This window comes from Rhinatrema bivittatum, chromosome 1, assembly GCF_901001135.1.
Source record: "Rhinatrema bivittatum chromosome 1, aRhiBiv1.1, whole genome shotgun sequence".
Taxonomy (NCBI): Eukaryota; Metazoa; Chordata; class Amphibia; order Gymnophiona; family Rhinatrematidae; genus Rhinatrema; species Rhinatrema bivittatum.
The window spans coordinates 550522317-550540699 of NC_042615.1; positions in this window are offsets into that span (position 1 = coordinate 550522317).

Consider the following 18383-nt stretch of genomic DNA (forward strand, 5'->3'; position numbering starts at 1 on the left):
TGTTAGTAGCACATAGGATACATATATGTTCAAAAGACCAGGCAAGATCTCTCCCCCCCCCCCCCCCCCTGACTGGGGTTTATTCCAATACCCTAGAAATAAAATTATGTACACTGCATAGGCATCATGGTCCATATCGTCTTTCATTTCATATGTTTCTATGTATGTTTGTAGATTGAGGATCTCAAGTAGAAGGCACTATTCCTACAGCTGAAAGAGGCAATCTGGAGCAGCTGAGAGCTCATATGGAATGGGCCTCTGATAAATTAACCAAATTACTCCTCTGCCAGGGGAATAATCGTGTGTCCATGTGTAACTGGGATCATCTACTCCTCACCATTTTTGTTCTCTCACCTCTGCAGAAGGCTATGTCTGGTGGGACCACTGAAGGCTTAGGTTTAGTATTGATGCCTCCATAAATGGGGCTAGAAGGCATGGATTTAAACAGATGTGAATGGTTTGGTTAAAAAAAAAATGCATGCCTGTACCTATAGCCTTTGGGATAGATTTAAAAAAATGCGTGTTCGCGTACTTTTGTTGGCGCACCAGTCGCAAACAAAAGTACGCTGGATTTTAGTAGATACTCGCGTATCTTCTAAAATCCAGGATCGGTGCGCGCAAGGCTGCCGATTTTGGGCAGCCGGCGCGCGCCGAGCCGCGCAGCCTGCCTCCGTTCCCTCCGAGGCCGCTCCGAAATCGGAGCAGCCTCGGAGGGAACTCTCTTTCACCCTCCCCTCACCTTCCCCTCCCTTCCTCTACCTAACCCACCTCCCCCCCGGCCCTATCTAAACCCCCCCCTACCTTTGTCCATGGATTTACGCCTCCCGGAGGGAGAAGTAAATCCTCGTGTGCCAGTGGGCTGCTGGCGCGCCGAGACGCAACCCGGGGGCAGTTCCGGAGGGCTCGGCCACGCCCCCGGACCGCCCCGGGCCAAAACCACACCCCTGAAACGCCCCCGAAACGCCGCGTCCCGCCCCCAAAACGCCACGTCGATCGGCCCCTCCCCCGACACGCCCCCGTCACGCCCCCGACAAAAAACCCCGGGACTTATGCGAGTCCCGGGGCTCTGCGCGCGCCGGCAGGCCTATGGAAAATAGGCGCGCCGGTGCGCAAGACCCTGCTCGCGTAAATCCGGGCGGATTTACGCGAGCAGGGCTTTTAAAATCCGCCCCTTTGTGTAAGCTATTGCATACTTTCCTTTTGCTATTGCATTCTCAACATTGTTACATTGGCCAGCCGCAGAACTCACGACCGGTCTCTCCACTGCTTCTTCGGGCCCAAGATGCGGCTGAGACACCGCCAACGGGCCGCAACGTGGCAGAGACGACGCTGCCGTCGGCCTCTCCCCATCTGGATTCCCAAGGCACGCGCGCCCCTCTGGTCGATTTAAAGGGCCCGCGGCACACTAAGGCTGCCGGCCCTTCCTGAAAACGTTACGTGTCAGGACCTATTTAAGGCAAGCTCTGACAGTCAGAGCTTGCCTTTGCAACAGGTCCCCTCGCTCCTTGTTGCCTCCTGGTGATTCTTCAAGTTCCTGATTCCTCCTACCATTGGACTGCTTCCTCGGACACGACCTCTGCTTTGCCTGACCACGTCATTGATCAAGCGTTGACCTCTGCATTGCCTGACTACGTCATTGATCCTCAAAAGTTGATTTATAATTTTCAATTTAATATGTAATAGTTTATTTTTGAAACATTTTTAAACTTGCGACGAGTGAACCCAGAAGCAAAATAAAACAGACCAAAACCAGTAAAAAAATTTTCAGCCCGCGGGACCCACATCACCCCATGGAAGTTCTTCTGTCCGACCCGACCCACGCTGAAATATTTTGAACCCGACCCGGCCCACAAAATGCAGAAGTCTGCCTATATAACCCATACAAGGTACGACGATTACTTCTTTGGTTAGTTCAAATTATTCACCCAGATGGCGTATTCGATACAAAAACAGTGAATAAAATTGACATATAATGCAGAAGAGTTACATCGATTCTCATCTGACATTATAGAATTTTATTGAAATGTAACTTTTGACACAAAATGGAAAACATTACACCACATTAAATGATGCTGCATAAACAAGCCATAAGCTGTGTATGTTTCATGTTTTGTAATAAAAATCGCAGCCCCCTTATAATTTGTCGAACACCCCCGTCAACTTTTTCTGCTTACAGCTTTCAGCCCAAAACAGTATATAAAAGTAGTAACGATATATTTTACGTCCCTATTATCAGTAGATATGTAGAAGACAAGCGATATGAGCGTAATGAATCACTTGGAATCGCTATTGTAACGCCAAATCTGGAATTTTCCTTTAACACGTGATGTACGTGAGAGAGAAAGAGCAAATGCTTTTTGCCTGTGACTGAGCAAGACAGCGCAAACTGTAGAGATGGGCAACGTAAATGGACCGCTCAATTTATTTAAAGTATATGGATGTAAATTTAAAAAACAGCATTTTATATGGCCTTTTCAAAATAATACTGAAGAATTTGTAAATGTTTGATTGTTATTTCTGCTGTATATACGCCCCCCCCCTGACTGCTGCACCCTAGGCCATGGCCTAGGTTGGCCCTTATGGGAAATCCGACCCTGGGGGTTACTGAGCGGCAGAACACCTGGAGAGTCCTCTCCAGGTGGTACTGGACTCTCTGGATGCCCCCATGGGACCGGATAGCGTATAGAAGCTCTAGCCTTGTGACCACGACCGCGTAGCATGGCTGAGATAGAGGTACAGCGGCCCCTTACAGCGCCCCAGGGACAGCCAATACAGACCCCCCCCAGCCCACTATCCCCCAAGGGCCCTACCTTGCCAAAGATCTGGCAGCAGGATGGCTGGATCTCCACTGCAGCTTGTGCTGAAGCCTTTGTGACCGGGAGACCCTGGGTCGCAAGGCATGCTCTCTGGTCAGCCAATTAAACCCACAACTCCTGGCAAGCAGAGTCTCTCTCTCATGCCAGGGTAAAGTGCTGCCGCTGAGCGGTTTTCCTTTTTTTTTTTTTTTTTAATTTTGGGCTCCCTAGCGATGCAGCTGCGTGGAGGACAGGAAGCAAAAGGGGGCCAGGGGCACTTGCACTCCAGCCAGGTGTTTCCCCCAGCCCCCTTGGGATGGCCCAGGGTCTTAAATTGCCCAATGAGCCATCCCCCACCCCCGACTGGCCATCCCATCGAGACCTCCCCGCTTCCCCCCACCTCTAGCCTGCAGGTCCCGCGGCCAGGGGCCGGGCACGCCTGCATCGGTGTGGGGGCCATGGCGCGCCAGCCACGTCATCGGCCTGCACAGACGCCGCATGTCCAGCAACAGCGTTGCCCCGTGTGGTGGGAGAGGCTGTGTCCCCCCCCCCCCCCCCCACTTCAGCACTCCAGGCGCACCTGGCACCGGGTTATTAGCGGAGTCTGCAAACGCTGCGGCACTGCGCCCTTTTGTCAACCAATAGTAAATTTGTTTCTCCTCTTAGGGTTCTGTACCCGTTTTCTAACATCTGGGCTATTCTGTTTATTTATCTGGTTTTTTTTTTTTGGTTTTTTTAGAGTGGATACCTAAAACTATAACTTGTACTCCAAACATGAACCTGTTAATGCTTTGCACACTTGCGGGCCGATGCAATAGTCTGAGCATTAGGAAACTGGGTGCTGGTTTTCACTGCACAGTTACAATGCTCAGATTCATTATTTTTAAACTCCCATGCAGTAAGCTAATGAAATGCAAATGCAGCGGGATTTACAAAAAAAAAAAAAAAAAAAGTACATTAACATATTTTAACTCAGGAAAGGGGGGGGGGGGGGAATGGGGGAAGAGGAGAACCAGGGAAGAAAGTGACCATGCAGAAAATTCAAAAAAATATAGCCAGCTAAGTGGCGGCAGCTACCTGCTGCCAGATAACCAGATAGATACTGACTTATCTGGCTACGAGGCAGTGCCTAACTGAGGCCAGATAGCCGGCTAAGTCCATACTTACCCAACTAATAGGCAGCGGAATGGGAATAGCTTTCTTTTTCGGATTTTTTTGTGTCCACACTGCCGCGCCGGATACTCTGATCCAGGAGCAAAGTTTCCAGCATTAACCGGGGTTAGGCCAGCACTCCTCTCCTCATCGGAGAGTACTGCTTAATGCCCTCGTTCGCATGGAATTTCCTTGTGAGGGTGCTAAGCAGTACGCACATGTTAGAAAGCGTATTTGGGGGGCATAAAACTCCTTGCTGCATCAGCGGTAAGGTTTGCACTCACAAAACGAGGGTTCAAATGCCGGTAAAGTTGGCTGACTGCTCCTTTCTGCATCGGCCTGTGAAAGAACGACATCCTTCTTCCTTCCTTCCACTCCATGTAATGCGCACCAACAAGAAATTGCTTGCTGATGCTTGACTTTTAAAGTCATTCCCATTTTCTAACCAAGTAATTTATCCAAGTCTTTTTGGGGATTGTTAGCAACTATTGTCCCATTCAAAGTATAGCTCTCTCTTTAGAGAACTGCTGCTCTGGTTTTCTAATTCACATCAGTGGTGGGTTACAGTCCTCCACTCTGCTTTCTGACAATTAAATCATTCTTCAAGGACTTTGATGCCTTTTAATCTTCCCCCCCCCCCCCCCCCCCAGTCTCATATCTCCAGCTATTGTATTGAGAGATTTTTTATTTTCACCTGGATAGTTTTAGCTCATTTCTGTCCATATTATTTTTTTTATTTTATTTCTCTAGTGTACTGGTATATCTTTCTCCTGGCTTAATCTTTCATAAACATTGTTAATGATCGACAGCATTTACTCACTCCCATCAGTCTCACTAATTAACTCTATAAGACTATTCTGAATGTTTATTTCCAATATTTGCACCTATAACAAATAGGAAGAGATAGGGAAATATAATAACAGAAAAACAACAAGACTGCTGTTTAATTTGATGGTGATATTGTGATAAGTATAATCTGTTTTAAATTTGTTGTTTTAAATCACCATTTTAAAATCAAACAGACTACAAGAACTATTTTTTAAACCAAATTAAACACCAAACAGCAGTGCAACAGACACTTTGCTGAAACAGCAGGGAACGTGCCCACCCTTCTTTGCCAAGTCGGCAGCAATACCAGTTCTGCCACCCCGCCACATTATCATCTCTGACAGCTCATCCTAAGCCTCTTAATCAAAGATGATGCTCTGTGCCACTGCACCATCTGCAGCCCATCCGCTGTGGTCCTGCTTAATTGTACTTTCAAAAGTGTCCTAATAATCGCTAAATAATAATGTGTCTGCCTCCAAGTGTACTATCTGAGACTTCTGGTACCTGCTGAGCACGTGCCCTGTTAAAGGTACCTCTCACCCAAGCGTGGATTATGTTGGCACATCAAGAAGCTTCCCTTATTTACACTTCACAGGAGGGCAGTAGGAAGAAAGTTTGTCTTAAGTACTCATCTCTTGTTTTTCTACAAACAGGGAGGGTAATTTTATAACTGTGCACCGTAGAGCTAAACTGAGTGAAAAGTACTCAATTTTCACAGCAGACCTTAAGACGCATAAATGTGCTGTGAAAATTAGGGCAGGTCATGTAATGTTGATTTTCACAAATACATGTATAAATTTACGGGCACACATTTTCGCCTGCTATAGAGTATGTAAGTAAATGCTTTCCCTGCATCTACTCACCCCCTGGAACACCTCTTTTGTGCACATAAAATTACAATCAGAAGCTACGCACATACTTTTTTATACACAATCCACTTCCCACCTCCTGGCAATTTTCAAAAGCCGTTTTACACATGTAAATTCTTTTGAAAATTCAGCCCATACAGTACATACATATAGACAAACAGACAGATACACACCATCAAATGGTCAAACACATGTAAGAAATGCTCTGAAATAAATGCCCCATGGGTTCAAGGATGGAGCTCCAGGGCCACTAATATAGTAGGTTCCTCCTTTGTCCTATTTCTTCCAGCTCAGTCCCAATCAGTGGTAGCATCCTGGTACCATGAACCTTCATTCACAACTATCAGGGGATTTCTCCCCTATTTTACTACACACATAAGAACATAAGAACATGCCATACTGGGTCAGACCAAGGGTCCATCAAGACCAGCATCCTGTTTCCAACAGTGGCCAATCCAGGCCATAAGAACCTGGCAAGCACCCAAAAACAAAGTCTATTTCATGTTACCATTGCTAGTAAGAGCAGTGGCTATTTTCTAAGTCAACTTAATTAATAGCAGGTAATGGACTTCTCCTCCAAGAACTTATCCAATCCTTTTTTAAACACAGCTATACTAATTGAACTAACCACATCCTCTGGCAACAAATTCCAGAGTTTAATTGTGCGTTGAGTAAAAAAGAACTTTCTCCGATTAGTTTTAAATGTGCCACATGCTAACTTCATGAAGTGCCCCCTAGTCTACCCGTTCTAGACCTCTCATGATTTTAAACACCTCTATCATATCCCCCCTCAGCTGTCTCTTCTCCAAGCTGAAGAGTCCTAACCTCTTTAGTCTTTCCTCATAGGGGAGCTGTTCCATTCCCATTATCATTTTGGTCACCCTTCTCTGTACCTTCTCCATCGCAATTATACCTTGAGATGCGGCGACCAGAATTGTACACAGTATTCAAGGTGCGGTCTCACCATGGAGTGATACAGAGGCATTATGACATTTTCCGTTTTATTCACCATTCCCTTCCTAATAATTCCCAACATTCTGTTTGCTTTTTTGACTGCCGCAGCACACTGAACCGACAATTTCAATGTGTTATCTGCTATGACGCCTAGATCTCTTTCTTGGGTGGTAGCACCTAATATGGAACCTAACATTGTGTAACTATAGCATGGGTTATTTTTCCCTATATGCATCACCTTGCACTTATCCACATTAAATTTCATCTGCCATTTTGATGCCCAATTTTCCAGTCTCACAAGGTCTTCCTGCAATTTATCACAATCTGCTTCTGATTTAACTACTCTGAACAATTTTGTGTCATCTGCAAATTTGATTACCTCACTCGTCGTATTTCTTTCCAGATCATTTATAAATATATTGAAAAGTAAGGGTCCCAATACAGATCCCTGAGGCACTCCACTGCCCACTCCCTTCCACTGAGAAAATTGTCCATGACTAATCCTACTCTCTTAGTCATTGCAGCAATAGTCCTGAAGCGAGGAATGAAACCATATATCAGGGCTTCTTCCAGAATCTTATTTCAAGGGCTCCAAATTCAGCCATCAACTAGATATTGCCCTTTCTGATGGCTACGACCCCCTTCCCACCTCGTGTTGTGAATCCTAACTCCACAGCAACCCCAGCTCTTGCTGATCTGGTGTGGAAGAACCTGATCCTGGAATCGAATCGTGCAGCATTGCCCCAGAGCCACTGGGCCGACCCATAGTGTAATTATTTTAATGATTCCTTTATGCAAACATTCAGGAAAAGAGCTAAGTACTGCAAAATACTCTCCTTTGCTGACTTTTGTTTCATCTCTGTCTGCTGAGGGTCAATTTTGTGAAAGTAAACCAGAGGAAACCAGAGAATATTTAATGTTCAAACTGTTTATTAAGAAAAATCATCATTACAAAGATGCCCCAATGAGTCATCCCACATCATTGGCTATGCCCCCCCCCCCCCCCCCGACTGGGCATCCCATCGCCCACCACATACAATACAATACACTGGAGACATTTTTTACATTTTCTCGTTATTAAAAAAACAACTTCCCCTCGTTCCCTCCCTCCCCCTCCAGCAACCTGCCCAAAGCAAAGCAATTGAGAAGAGTAGTTGACATATTTGGAGCAAAAGCAAACAGATCATAAAATAATCACCATAAATTCAAAGCTGAATTCAATAGAAAACATAACCTGGTCTCTGGAAGTACAGGTGGGTCAATGGTAATTATAATTGTAAATCATTTAGCACCAAACTATGTATTTTGGAGGGTAATATCTGAGGATATGCATTCCAAATCTCCAGGAAGTTTCACTTGCATTTAACTGAATGGCCTGTCACCATTGTTTCTATTAACATTAAATTGTGAAAGGCATTCCTCCACACCCATACAGAAGGAACGTCTTCAGCTTTCCATATCATGAGAATACTCAGTTTTCCTACAAGACAAGCAGCACAAGGCTCCTATTACATTTACCTTGAATTTGAAAGGAAGAGGGATCTTTAAAGAGGACCCCTTCTGGATGGAGAGAGATATTTTGTTCAATTATAAGTTAAAAACAAATCTTTAAGCCTAACCCAAAACTTGCCAAGTGTCCCCCTTGTTGTCTTACACTTCTGACAAGGGGGACACTTGTTATGCGTCAGTAGCTGCATAACAACTTATAAACCCTAACTGGAGATATATAGGCTCATTTTAAAAATTCAAATTGCATTTCTAGAAATCCCACATTAGCTATTAGAGTTTTAATATGTTTAAAGCCAGAGCGCAATTGGTTATCTGTAAGTGCGATGGATAAATCTCTATTCCATTGACTTAGCAAAAGGCCAGCGCCTAGAGGTGAATGAATAGTGAGTAAAAATGTATAAATCCTGGAGACCCTCACCCTCTTGTAGTCCTCAGTCTGAAAGAATTCCTCCAACCCGTCACAGAAGGTATCCATCAGCAGGGAATTTCCTAAACTAGCAGCATAGTGTCGAAGCTGTTGGTAAGCAAAATTGTCTTTTGCAGGCAAATCAAATTTCTGCTGTAACTCCTGAAATGACAGCATCTTTCCCACTGTATCTAACACTTGCCTAAGCTGAGTGGTACCTTTCAACATCCAAGAAGTAAAAACCCCATACTGAGTTCCTAGAGTAAATTTCAAATTACCCTGCAGTGCTAAGTAAGGGGATATTGCCGAGGAGTGCAGCGACAGAAATAGATCTCCAACTTTTACATTAGGCTGTAAGTCTGCACGGCTTGCATACAACAAAACATGAAGATGTATTGGGGAGGCTAAGTGCCTCTCTATACTAAGGGAGTATAGAATTCTGTATGCCAAAGCCAATCCTTAAGTTGGTGCAATTGACACGCCCAACTATATCTTTCTAAGTCCAGGAGCCCTATAGCACCATCCTCCCAAGAACTCATGAGCTGGTTTATACTGAGCCGTGGATTGCGCCCCTGCCATGGGAATTTATATATAACCTTATATATCGCTTGGAGAGCTCTTTTAATACGCAATAGCAGTAATTGCAGCATATACAGCTATTTCAGGAAAATAACCACTTTGAAGAGGTTAACCCTGCTAATGAAAGGCAAAGGAAGGGATTGCCAATGATGTAATTTAGCCTTCAGCTGCACAATCAAGGGCAGGACATTAAGTTGAAACAGCTTAGTAAAATCTGAAGGGAGAACAATCCCTAAGTATTGAAAGGAACCCTCAGTCCATCATAAGGGGAAGACCTGAGTCCATAAGGTCCTCACCCAGGGAGAGGTAATCATGGCCTCGGATTTATCTAGGTTAAACTTTGACCCTGAAAATGAACCAAAGACAGAAAATTCCTGCATAAATGCTATCAAAGAGCTGACAGGGCAAGTGATAATGAACTAGCATATCATCCGCAAAAGCTGCGATTTTGAACTCAGCTCCATTTTGACTCCTCAGATCTCTGCCATGAAATGAATCCGTCATACCAAGGGTTCTAGGGAGATAAGAAATGATAGAAGAGAGAGAGAGAGGACACCCCTGTTGGGTTCCTCTCTGGAGCTCAAATTCCTCAATCTGCCTCCTATTATTGAAAAGGGCAACCTTAGGAGCAGAATATAATAGCTGAATCATCTTTAGAAATGTTCCAGCAATATCCAGTCATGGGGTGTCTTGCTGTGGTTAGGATACACCCCACAGGTGTGGTACAAGACTGCAGGGCTGGGCAAGGGCTGGTCTTCTGCCTAGCCAGTTCCCTCCCCTGTAGGTTGAGGCCTTGGGTTTTGGGGGACAGTAGGGCTTGGCTTCGGCAGCAGAACATCATGGCTGGTCACGGCTGGAAGCTGGACTAGTCTTCTGCCTGGCCAGCCCCCTCCCCTGCAGGTTGAGCCCTTGGGTTCTGGGGACTGGTAAGGCTTAGCTGTATGAGGCTGGACAAGGCAGGGCAAGCTCAAGCTAGAACTGAAGTCTGGCACAGGCTGGATGTTGTGGGCAGAGATAGACTGGAAGCAGAGGTCTGGGTATGGAATAGGCAGGGAGCGCATGATTGGATACTAGAACAGGTTGGATAAGACTGGACATGATACTAAGCAGGGACTGGGAGTGGATACAGACACAGACCTGGGCAGGATACTGAGCAGAGACTGGGACTATATGCAGACTTGGGCAAGGAAGGCAAGGTAGGGAATGGATACTAGGAACTGGACTGGGAGGACAGGACAGGACCGGACAAGGACAAGGACAAGACAAGACAAAGAGACCTGAAGGCAGCAAACCAAAGGCCCAGAGGCCACTAGGCAAGGAGAGGTCTGAGTAGGCCACAGAGCAAAGTATAAGGTAAGAGCAGGCCCAGAGTCCACAAGATGAGATAAGGCCCGAGTAGGCCACAGAGCAAGGTGCAAGGTAGGAGCAGGGCCAGAGGCCATAAGGCAATGTAAGACCTGATTAGTCCACAGAGCAAGGTACAAGAAGACAGAAAGCCTGGAGACAACAAGACATGGAACAAGGTAAGAGCGGCCAGGTCAGAGAGCCAAGAGTGACTCCATGAAGATGCATTTAGGCTCTGGCAAGGCATGGTTAAATGGGGCTGGAGCTTGGGTATAGTGAGATGGTGGAGTGTGGCAAGGCTGGAGGTGAGGTTTGCTGAGGTTTCCTGGTGAAGGGTTGGCTGCACAACAGGCTAAACCAGGGCACAGAGAGCCACCCACTTTCTCTAAGACAGCAAACAAGTGTGTCCAGTCAGCCCGATCAAATGCTTTCTCTGCATTGAAGCTGACAAGCAGAGATTTCTCATTTATCATCTTAACAGTCATTAAGGAGGCCAGGATTTTTCTTATATTATTCACTGAGTGTCAGTAGTGCGCAAAGCCCACTTGATTATTTAAAATTAAGTCAGAAGGCAAAGGAGTCAGCCTTTCGGCCATAATAACCAGGAAATATTTAAAGTGACAGTGCTCAGTTACAAATTTTTCAACCTGTGGCAGTTAAAAAATACAGGAGTCCGCGCTATCTGCGGCACTGTTTAATATACATCTATCCTTGCTTGACAAGCTAATTGCTGCTTATGCAGATGATATACAATTCTGCTTTCCGGTTGAGCAGTCACTGCAGGTTATTACTGACAAAGTATTCAAGCAGTGTAAGATTGGATGCAAGAGAATATGCTTGTTCTGAAATTAGGTAAAACAGAAGTATTGTAGGTTAGCAGGAATTTGGTTCCTAGTAATGTAGGTGTTCTCCAATTTGGAGTGCATTATTTTCCATTTAAATTGGCGGTGCAGGATCTAGGTGTTATTTTGAGCTCTGCCTTAAGTTTTAAATGACAAATTAAAGCTGTCTTTAAGTCTTCCTTTTATAAATTGAGGCTGGTAAGGTGACTAAGCTATGTCCTTGCTGCCACTGATTTTTTGCACTTTAATCCAACTGGTGGTGTTGGGGCCATTGGATTATTGCAAGTCATTTTATGTTGTGTAAGGATCCATCCATGCCCGGGCTTTCCTCAGGAATCTATAACACAGTCTAGGCTTTGGAAGCTAGTTTCCCACTGCAGGAATGAGTCAGGATCTATAAGCTTCTGGGGCTTACTCAGAAAACTAAAACACATTCTAGATTGAAAACTAAAACACATACTAGATTTCAGAAGTTAGTTCCCCGCCTCAGGACAGAGGTTTTCAAGCCAGCATAAAAAACAACATTCCCTGGAGCCACATTATTGCATTGCCTATGGGAATGCACACAAATTCAGGAATTTTGGCAAACTATATTGAAAGTATTATATTCTTTTATTGGAGTACATTTCTCATGGTCATTGACTTTCTGACTGCTGTGTGTGAAGGATGACGAAGTTTTGGTAAACATGGCCCAAAAGGCTCTATCATTAAAAGCTAGTCTAGTGGCGAAGAAATGTATTATGGTTAAATGGATGGACACAATTGGCCCTTCTGAAAGTATGTGGAAAGCAAACATGGAGAAATTACTACATATCTGATAATCTCCTTTTCTTTAATGAAAATAGGTGGATCCACAACCAGTGGGTTATGCACCTCTACCAGCAGATGGAGATGGAGCAAAGCTGATGACACGGTATATATTCCCCTGCACTGACATCAGTCCACCAGTATTCTCTGCAAAAGTCAACTGTGGACAAACTAACAAAAACTTGGTTATTAACAGGCAACCATTCCAGAACTCAGCTAACAGGAAACCACTGAGCTCAAACAAGGAATGTAATAACACTAGTCTAGGGACTGGATTGACACTTACCAGTAACTGTTGGAACACGCAGCCACACAGGAGGACAAAAGCCCCACCATCCGGCAGCCAAGGGCAGGAATGTGGATCCACCTATCTTCATTAAATAAAAGAAAATTATCAGGTATGTAGTAATTTCTCCTTTCATAGCATTCAGATAGGTGGATCCACGACCAGTGGGTTGTACCAAAGCTACTCCCGAACAGGGCGGGAGGGTGCCTATGGTATGAGCAATACCGCATGTATGCAGGCTGCGTCCTCCTGGGCCCGCACAGCCGGGTGGTAATGTCTGAAAAATGTATGTAAGGAGGACCATGTCGCAGCTCGGCAAATCTCGACAGGAGACAGCAATCTAATCATTGCCCATGACAGTGCCTGAGCCCTAGTGGAATGAGCCCTAACCTGACTAGGCAATGACAACTCAGCATCCACATATGTGGCCATGATTACCTCTAGGCTTCTGTAACCTGTGATGCCAGTTTACTCAAACCATGGAATATAAACAGCTGGTCTGTCTTCCTGAGAGGAAAACCTCTAAATACCTCGAAATATGCCTCTTGACATCCAAGGACTGCAATTGATTGATTCAAGTGAAAATCCAAGACCACCTTTGACAAAAAGGACGGAACAGCACGCAACTGTATGGCCCCCAGAGTCACTTGTAGAAACGGTTCCCAGCAAGACAAGGCCTGCAGTTCGAAGACTCTATGCTCAGAACAAATTTCCACAAGAAACACGTTTTCAAGGTAAGTAACCTCAGGAAAGGCTACACAGCGGTCGAAAGATGGGACCCACCAGAAAATCCAAAACCAGATTAAGACTCCACAAGGGCACTGGCAACAGCAGGGGAGGACGAAGATGCTTCACCCTTTTAAGAAATGAGTCACATCTGGATGAGCCGATAAGGTTTCACCATTCACCTGACCTTGGAAACAGGCAAGAGCCTCCACTTGTACCTTTAATGAATTAAGGGCCAACCCTTTTCTCAATCCATCCTGCAAAAATTCTAAAATGAGCAGGATCTTAAACCAAACATGGGAAAACATCTCGATCCTCACACCAAGCCTCAAATGTATGCCAAACCCTCACATAGGTTAAGGAAGTGGAGAACTTTCTCACTCGTAGCAAGATAGCAATCACTGCAGTGAAATATCCATGCTTCAGCATCCAAGCCCTCTCAAGGGCCATACCGTAAGACACAGCATATCCCTGTGAACCAATAATCGGATAGGAGGGTCCACCAGTAGCCTTTGCAAATCTGCAGACCATGGCCTCCTGGGCCAATTTGGTGCCATGAGAAGCACCATCCTCATGTGACTCTCAATCCTCCAAATCATTCTGTCCAACATGGGCCACAGGGCAAGTGCATATAGGAACTTGCCCTCCGGACACAAGAGCATCGATACCCAAGGACTTTTGATTTCTCCTGCGACTTAAGAAGCAAGGAACCTTCACATTTTGAGATGTTGCCAGCAGGTCTAGAAATGGGAGGCCCCAGCGGTCCACTATGAGCTGGAATGCCTTGTTTGACAATTCCCATTTTCCAGGGTGCAGACTCTGTCTGCTGAGAAAGTCAGCTTTTACATTGTCTTTTCCTGCAATGTGGGAGGCTGGGATCTCCTGAAAATGCACTTCTGCCCATTCCATGAATTGGGCTATCTCCTGCAAGACTTGCTAGCTCTTGGTTCCTCCCTGGCGATTGATGTAAGCCACTGTCATTGCATTGTCTGACATTATGCAGACCGCTCAACCCTGCAATCGGTTGATGAATCGTAAGCATGCCAACCGGATGGCCCGGGCTTCCAGTCAATTGATGCACCAGACTGACTCTTCTGTACTCCAGTGCCCTTGTGCCATCAACTCCTGACAGTGGGCCACCCTACCCTGGAGGCTCACATCTGTCATGAGTACTAGCCAGTCCAGTGATTTAGGGAAACCCACTTCCTTAGATGGTCCACTTGCAACCATCACTGTAGCTGTATGCTGATTTCCACCAGCATCTGAAGCCGTATCGAATAGTTTCGAGACTGTAGACTCCAATGAGCCAACAGAGTGAGCTGAAATGGGTGCCATCAGCATCTAAATGCAGTCCTCTGGCAGGAACAACCTGCCTTGCTTCATGTTGAACTGAACACCGAGATACTCTGGTGTCTGGGATGGCTGTAGATTGCTCTTGGTCAAGTTCACCACCCAACCTAGTTCCTATAGCAAGGAAATCACCTTGTGTGAGACTCGATGGCTCTCTTCTAGGCTCTTGACTTGAATCAGCCAATCGTCTAAGTGCGGGTGAACCAGAATTCCATCCTTTCTCAAACACTGCCGCAACCACCACCTAAACCTTGGAAAAGGTTCTGGGTGCAGTGGCCAACTCAAAAGGCAGCGCTCGAAACTGATAATGTTACCCCAAAACAGGAAAATGCAGAAACCGTTGATGCTCTAGGCAGATGGGAATATGAAGGTACACCTCTGACAAATCCAGAGACATCAGAAACTCCCACTATACTGTCATTATCACTGAGCATAAGGTTTTCATGCGAAAAAGGAGTCACCCACAAATGACGGATGACTTCCTTGAGATCTAGGATGGGGTGAAAGGAGTCCTCCAGCTTGGGCACAATGAAATAAATGGAATATTGGCCCATATTTTCTTGACACCTGGGCACTGGAACTATAGCCCGTAGGTTGAGGAGCCTTGACAACATACACTCCACTGCTTGTCTCTTCTGCGGAGAGTTGCAGACATTCCAAGGGACACTGAGAAACTCCAGAGCATAACTATCTCTTATCACCTCCAGACCCACTGGTCTGACATGATCTTCACCCACCTCCACTAAAAAAAAAAAGAGACTATCTCCTACCTCCTGTCCCAGGGGTGGGTCGGCACATCTTCATCGAGAGGCTCGGGGGGAGGGGGGGGGGCACCACTGCCTGAGCCTGTGTCTCTTCTGGGCTGCCTGGGATGAAAAGACTGAGATCTACCTAAAGGCAGTGTTCTCTGGGATGCTGCTATTCTATAGGGTCGAAAGCGTCTGAAACCCCTAACACAACCTCTTATGCCAAAGGAGTGTGGTATCTGCTTCTTATTCTTTATCAACCGAGGAACCTGGGTCTCACCTCATTTATTGGCCATTTTTCCAGCTCACTCCCAAACAAGAGTGATCCTTTAAAAGGCAATTTCATAAGATTAGACTTCAAAATTGATTTGGTTGAACAATTCCTGAGCCTGATGCCTGGCCACTATTACTGAAGCCACCCCTCAGAGTAGTTAAATCACAAGCAGATTGTGATACATTACAGGAAGTCCTTGAGAGATTGGAAAATTGGGCATCCAAATGGCAGATGAAATTTAATGTGGATAAATGCAATGTGATGCATATAGGGAAAAATAACCCATGCTGTAGTTACACGGTGTTAGGTTCCATATTAGGAGCTACTGCCCAGGAAAGAGATCTAGGCCTCATAGTGGATAATACTTTGAAATCGTCTGCTCAGTGTGCTGCAGCAGTCAAAAAAGCAAACAGAATGTTAGGAATTATTAGGAAGGAAATGGTGAATAAAGTGGAGGATATATCATAATGCCTCTGTATCGCTCTATGGTGAGACCATACCTTGAGTACTGTGTACAATTCTGGTCGCCGCATCTCAAGAAAGATATAGTTGCGACAGAGAAGGGCAACCACAATGATAAAGGGGATGAACTGCTCTCCTATGAGGAAAGACTAAAGAGGTTAGGGCAGTTCAGCTTGGAGAAGAGATGGTTGAGGGGGGATATGATAGAGGTCTTTAAAATCATGAGAGGTCTAAAATGGGTAGATGTGAATTGGTTATTTACTCTTTCAGATAATAGAAGGACTAGGGGGCACACCATGAAGTTAGCATGTAGCACATTTAAAACTAATCGTAGAAAATTCTTTTTCACTCAACGCACAATTAAACTCTGGAATTTGTGGCCAGGGGATGTGGTTAGTACAGTTAGTGTAGCTGGGTTTAAAAAAGGTTTGGATAAGTTCTTGGAGAAGACCATTACCTGCTATTAAAGAAGTTGAATTAGAAAATAGCCTCTGCTATTACTAGCATCAGTAGCATGGGATAGACTTAGTTTTTGGGTACTTGCCAGGTACTTGTAGCCTGGATTGCCCACTGTTGGAAACAAGATTCTGGGCTTGATGGACCCAGTATGGCAATTTCTTATGGCCGAAGTGTGGACCAGGTCGCAGCCAGCATCCGCCAAAAAGGAGGTTTCCGGTTCCATCACTGCCCTGGAATTCACAACAGATTCATCGACTTCCTGAGAGAGAAGTAAACAAGAGCGAGCCACCAGGGAACAAAAAGAAGCTATCTGCAAATTCATTGCCATTGCTTCAAAGGCCTGCTTAAGGATGGCCTCAATTCTTCTATCTTGTTCATCCTTCAGTGCTGCTCCCCCTTCTATGGAGATATTCGTCCACTTGGTGATGGTATACACAAGCGCATCCATTTTTGGAATGCGCAATTGCTCTCTTGTAGTCGGAACCAGGGGGCACAGCCCTTCTAAGGTTTGTCCCCCTTTAAAATTAGCTTCTGGGGCACCCCATTCAAGATCAATCAATTCTTGAATAGCCTCCATAATAGGGAAGAAATATGAGGCTTTACGCAAAGAAATCAAAATGGGATTTTTCTTTGGCTCAGACATGGAATCATCTTCAATGTCTGGGAAACTCAGCTCTATGAAGGAAACGCCTCAGGGGCATTCCCCCATTCTCCAGGGAGTAAGGAGTGGCTTCATCATCCTTGCCATCCAGGTCCCTATCGGTGTGACTAACAGGTCTAGACGTACTCTAACGCTTACCCACAGCACTAGGTATACAGGAATTCGCAGCCTGCGATCCCGATCTGTTAAGACTGGCTGGTCCTGATAATTGCGCCTGAAGAAAAGACTGCAGGCCTTGAAAAAAATCCACCCAAGAAAAGGCAGAGGGGTCCATGCCAAAATCAGAGGCGTCGGTCCTGCACCCCCTGAACTAACTTCCCCAGCTGACAAACCAGTTAGGGGAGCCCCAATTCCAGGCAAAACCTTTGGCAACTCTTTTTCCATTCCCGCATCATGCTAGGAAGAACCGAGCTTGGCAAAGTCAGATGTAAACAAGTCTCCCTGAGTCTCCAAAAAGTGTTAACACAAGTTAGAGGGGATGCCAGGCTGAGATGCCCTAATATGGCAAACAGCACAAAGGGTAAAGCGCGTAGGCTTCTTTGCTATCGGTGCCATAGTCATTTGTCTGAGAATTGTGTGCCCAGCTGCACATGCAATAGGTGCTTGTAAAAAAAAATAAAATTAGGTGCTCAAAAATTAGGAATCTAATAGTGTATTCAGGTAGATGCACAACTTGAGCACCCACCTAGGCACCCTTAAGTGCACCACTGTGCATCCACCTAGGTGCCCTTATGTGCACAACTGAGTGCCTAGGTAGGCGACCCTATGCGGCCTACTGAGAGCCCATCTAGGCGCATGCCTAGACACACAGCCGAGCATGTAAGTGCGAAACGACGTTACTGAAGAGGGCAGCCTTATGCACAGAGTAAAAGCACGAGAACTCCGTCAGAGCCTACCACGTGGCAAACAATCTAAGCCTGAGAATGGGCCTAGCCCAGAAGACTGCTCAAACCGCCAAGCTGCTCGAATCCCCAAGCTCCCCCGGAGACAGGAATGGATGTCGGATCGGCATGCCGAGCACGGAGACCGAAGGGGAGAGGAATCCCTAAAACCAACTCCCCCTCACCTCTATTTTTTTTTTTAATTACTCTTTACCTGAGCTTAGCCTGTCCCTGCCGAGTACAGAATTGTCTCCGGCTTCACCGCCATGTTCAGCTTCCTACACCCACTTGCCTTTCAGCTGTTTTGTTTTGTTTTATAGCTAAGTCCACACTGGTAGAACCAGCTTCTGGACCAAGGCAAGGGGAGCCTCACCTCAGGAAACTCAACTGAAGGAGGGACCATAAGGTATCACCACAGGAGAGCAGGGCAATAAACGTCTTTCTTCTTTTCTC